This window comes from Drosophila suzukii, unplaced genomic scaffold (genome assembly GCF_043229965.1).
Source record: "Drosophila suzukii unplaced genomic scaffold, CBGP_Dsuzu_IsoJpt1.0 scf_4, whole genome shotgun sequence".
Classification (NCBI taxonomy): domain Eukaryota; kingdom Metazoa; phylum Arthropoda; class Insecta; order Diptera; family Drosophilidae; genus Drosophila; species Drosophila suzukii.
In genome coordinates, this window is record NW_027255927.1 from 5,680,418 (window position 1) to 5,685,280 (window position 4,863).

A 4,863-nucleotide genomic window follows, 5' to 3' on the forward strand; every position below is an offset into this window, starting at 1 on the left:
CCTGAGCTTCTTACGCAGCGCAGTTTTGTTTCAGAAATATTCCAATCCCACTCTAACGCCCACAAGCCGCCCAAAACTGTCGCTCCTACAGTTTTAATGCTCGAATTTGCCATGCCCACTCTAACGCCCAAAAACCGCTCACAAACTTCAAAAAATTAACGCGGATATCTCAGAAACTATAGAAGTTAGAGAATTGGGATTTCAGGTTTATATTCCGTAGCCTTGTACGCAGTGCATGTTTGTTACATAAAGATGCCATGCCCACTTTAACGTCCACAAACCACCCAAATCTGTGGTGCCCACAATTGTAATGCTTGATAAAAAGTTTTAACTGAAATGTATTTGTCTTGTTAGTACCTATCGATTGATCCAAGTTTGCCACGCCCACTCTAACGCCTACAAACCGCATAAGCCTGTGGCGCCCACAATTTTCATGCTAGAAAGAAATGTTAACTGAAATGTATTAGTATCGTCAATACCTATCGATTGACCCCAAAAAAGTTTGCCACACCCACTCTAACGGCCATAACGCCTAAATCTGTCTACTGCCCACATAACCATATATTGAGATCTGGTTGCTGAGTAACGAGTATCTGATAGTTGAGGTACTCGACTATAGCGTTCTCCCTTGTTTGTTTTTTTTTTGATAATTAGATAAGTTGTTTATTTTTTTTAATTAGAGAGCAGTGCATTTTTCGTTACGATCACTATTTGTAATTTGGAGATTTAAGGGGATTATTCCATTAACTATTTTCCACCTTAACTTTTTTTATCAACAAAAACTTTTTAATTTCGTCGGTTGTCTGAGTTTTATGGGGATTATTATATATTATTTTCAACATCAACACCAACTTTTTCGTTTTTGTCGGTTGTATTGGGTTTTTGGCCGCACTAATTCTTTTTCCACTTTAAAATTTTTTTAGTTTTAAAGTCTCGTTTTAGAATTTTAGTAATGCGGCCCCACGTTGTGCGCCAATTAACTTTCTCTCCAGTGAATTTGTTAAAACAATTTATATTTATTTTTGAAATTCACTTACTCACTATTAAAAACTTTTATTTTATTCACTGCTCTTTACATACACTCGCGTAGTTAAGAGAAATAGCTGACCACGGATTTATCTCGGAGTCAGTCAGAGTTATTTGGAGATTGGCTCTTGGCTCAAAGTTGTTATATAACTTGCACATTGGAACAACCTCTGTGAGGTAAGACAAAATGTGGGGACACGGTTTTTCAAAAGCACTTTCTACTACTCGCCTAACTTTGGACAGACTGTAGTTGAAATTTCACTGTGCTTCAGACGCAGTTGTGGAAAATGGTCAGCGTTTGGGATAATCGAAGGCAGAGTTCCAAATAAGCAACTCCTGAACCTTTGCACCTCAATTTTCCTCTGTTTTTCCCTGAAGGAACGGAGAAGACACCATTTTCCTTGCCAGACTGGGCTTTTGATAAATAGTGAAGTCGTTGCAGAGCCCTGCAGAGCCGATGTTTAAATAGGAAAATCTGTATCTGTAGTAAATTTGAAATACAATGCGCTTAAAAGATGGTTGAGGTCTTCGAAGAAGGCAGTCGGTCCACCAAAAACGAAAAGGCCTTCTTCTCTTACGGAAGCTCTCTTTGAAGTACTCGTCGTTGTTTTCTGTTTAATATAAAAGGCATATTTTAATAATATCTTTAATATAATTTTCAAGCACCTATCATCATCCACACACATCGTGGCATTGGCTCTTTTGCAGAAAATGCTTTCCAATTTGTTGTCGTTCCACGCGTGACACTCCATATAGACGTTTGTATCGGACATCTCATATGAAAATTTTTTGAAGTCAGACTTCGTTTCTTACGTGCCTTATACGTATTTGTAATATGGGATGTTACCTCTGGACAAGTCCATGGTGTTTTCATGTGTGGCAAAACTAAAAGTCATCGATAAAAAATGTATGTTATAGTATTTATTTATTTTTTATGGTTTTTTTAGCTTATTTATGTTGCAATTTTTGGAGCGACTTGCAAAAACATTTGTCACGGTCGTTCATACTAAAAATAAATACAGGTTTTTACTATATTGTAGTTTTAAATTATATTTGTTTCACAGACAGCGCTGCGTCAAAGAACGAAACAAAAAAAAAACTTTTAAGAATTAATTTACATAATTTAATTGATTGTAATTAATTAATTATAGTATCACTTATCTGACTTAAACTTAAAAACGCATTTTTAAACGTAAAACAAGGATCTCTTTTTTTCCCTGTTGTGGTAATGCTTTCTGTCGGTGAAGTCCCACAATAATGGGCAACATATTGGATTACTCGTCCTTTTTCCATTTTTAATTTTTCGTTTCCACACTGCACAAACACTGCCAAAGATTAAATTTCTTATTCTTTGGGCCCCGGCTAACGGCGTTCATCGAAATTAACTCGCTAAATCTGGTATATTTCTGGTATTTCATTAGTTCATCTGAGTACCGCGCTGAACAACAGAACCGACGAAAAGCCTAAGAATTTGGTTAATAAAAGAATTTGGTTACGTTGTACTAATCACTTCAATTATAGCAGAACCACCAGTAGTGTGATCTCAGACGAGATCTCCAATGAAGAGTCACTGGACTCCACCACCATCAGCTACTTTGCAGTTGAAGCGGAGCTGAAGGCCGCGCTAAATGATTAGGTACCCTAGGAATAATATTCCTACGTAAATTGCTCTATTCGCGTTTGATTTTCTAATATTTAATGGTTTTACGTGTACTTTCATAGGGGGAGGAAAAAGGCAGCCCACAAGGAAGCGAAAGATGGACGTTGATGGCTCACAAGCCGTGCCCACGTTTAACAAGCTAGGCGACTTCCTGCATCATCATACTGTTTGCTGTTTGCTGTAAATGGCTCTTTAATTTACGGTATTTTTTAATCGCATATATCCGTCCTAAAAAGGAACATTATATTTATTTTTAAATGCTTCTCATTGATAATATTCAATATTTCATTCTCCAAATCTTTTCTTTGATGTGCAGATGATATATATATATTGTTTTTTTTTGGTTGGCGGATAAGTCAACGACTGCGGGTTCAGGATTTTTATACCCGTTACTCGTAGAGTAAAAGGGTATACTAGATTCGTCCGAAAGTATGTAACAGGCAGAAGGAAGCGTTTCCGACCCCACAAGGTATGTATATTCTTGATCAGGATCACTAGCCGAGTCGATCTAGCCATGTCTGTCTGTCCGTCGGACCGTCTGTCCGTCTGTCTGTCCGTCCGGATGAACGCTGAGATCTCATAAACTATAAGAGCTAGGGTATTGAGATTTGGCTTGCAGATTCCTGAGCTTCTTACGCAGCACAAGTTTGTTTCAGCAATGTTCCACGCCCACTCTAATGCCCAAAAACCGACCAAAACTGTGGCTCTTACAGTTTTGATGCTAGAATAAAAATTTTAACTGAAATGTATTGTCCTCATCAATACCTATCGATTAACTCAAAAAAAGTTTGGCTCGCCCACTTTAACGCCCACAAACCGCCCACAAACTTCAAAAAATCGTTAATATGAACGCGGATATCTCTAAACTATAGAAGTTAGAGAATTGGGATTTCAGATTTATATTCCGTAGCCTTGTACGCACTTTAACGCCCACAAACCGCCCAAAATTGTAATGCTAGATAAACTGAAATGTATTTGTACTAAACCTATCGATTGATCCGAAAAAAAGTTTGCCACGCTTACTCTAACGCCCACAAACCGCATAAGCCTGTGGCGCCCACAATTTTCATGCTAGAAAGAAATTTTAACTGAAATGTATTAGTCTCGTCAATACCTATTGATTGACCCAAAAAAAAGTTTGCCACGCCCACTCTAACGCCCATAACGCCTAAATCTGTCTACCACCAACATAACCATATATTGAGATCGCGGGTAAGTGGCGCATGTCAATCTCGCTCTACTGTTTGCTGAGTAACGGGTACTGATAGTCGAGGTACTCGACTATAGCGTGCTCCCTTGTTAATTCCCAATTTGTCGGATAATTCAACGACGTCGTGTTCAGGATTTGTTAATCCCAAACTTTTATTTTATTTCATGATTTTAAAATTTTTCTTCCTTTCCGTTACATTCTATTACTCCTTTAGCTGTATCAATCACAGCTCGAATTTTTTTCGAAAGGTTATCACCAATTAGTAAATCTGAATCTAACCTTTCTATCTCAAAAAATGTATATCGAGTATCAAATATAGTTTTCATATTTATTTATTTATTATTTAATTGTTGAATACCCATTCAGTGTGGATACTCTTTTATAGATTGGAAGCTCATTTCTATTTTTATATATTCCTCTTTCAATATACCACGAGGTTGCCAATTGTCAATTTATATTTTAACTTTTTATTTATTTTACTATCTTTTTATTATTTATAGCCTTGATTCTAACCATTATTGGCCTTATTTTCAATCTGGCCCTGGCTTATTTTGAGGCTGCCCATAAGTGTTCCACTGATTTTGTTGATTAAACCTATCCGGATTCCAGGAACTATTTTTATTTTAATTATAATTACTATAAGTATTTTGGTCCTGATTGTTGCCTTGGTTAAACCTTAATTTATTAATGTTCCTCTGGCTGCTAAAATTATTGTTTTGTTGTCTTGGTTTGTGGTTTAAATATGTTTGTCCATTTCCACCCGAGGTTGGCTTGTTATACTTTCTCCGAGAAGTTGAGAAACTATTTGCGAAATGAGCCATCGTGTTGTTACTTTCTAACTCTTGAATTATTACCATTGCGTTTGGTAAGTTAGGAGGATTCAATGAGAAAATTGCGTCCAAAACTTGGCCATTAAGGCTGGTAATAACACTCTGAGAGCTGTCTTCCTATGCTTTTCGTTAATTTC

At 36.9% G+C, this 4,863-nt stretch overlaps 1 long non-coding RNA gene across 2 annotated transcripts; it reads left to right on the forward strand.

Moving 5' to 3' along the window:
• Positions 1 to 2,468: 2,468 nt before the first annotated feature.
• On the forward strand, positions 2,469 to 4,030 carry LOC139354917 (uncharacterized). Of its 2 annotated transcripts, XR_011605748.1 has the most exons (3): positions 2,469 to 2,662; positions 2,749 to 2,888; positions 3,003 to 4,030. It is a non-coding gene; the product is annotated as an uncharacterized lncRNA (long non-coding RNA). The 2 variants fall into 2 exon arrangements; XR_011605747.1 differs by lacking the exon at positions 3,003 to 4,030 and having other exon boundaries at positions 2,749 to 2,960.
• Positions 4,031 to 4,863: the final 833 nt, after the last annotated feature.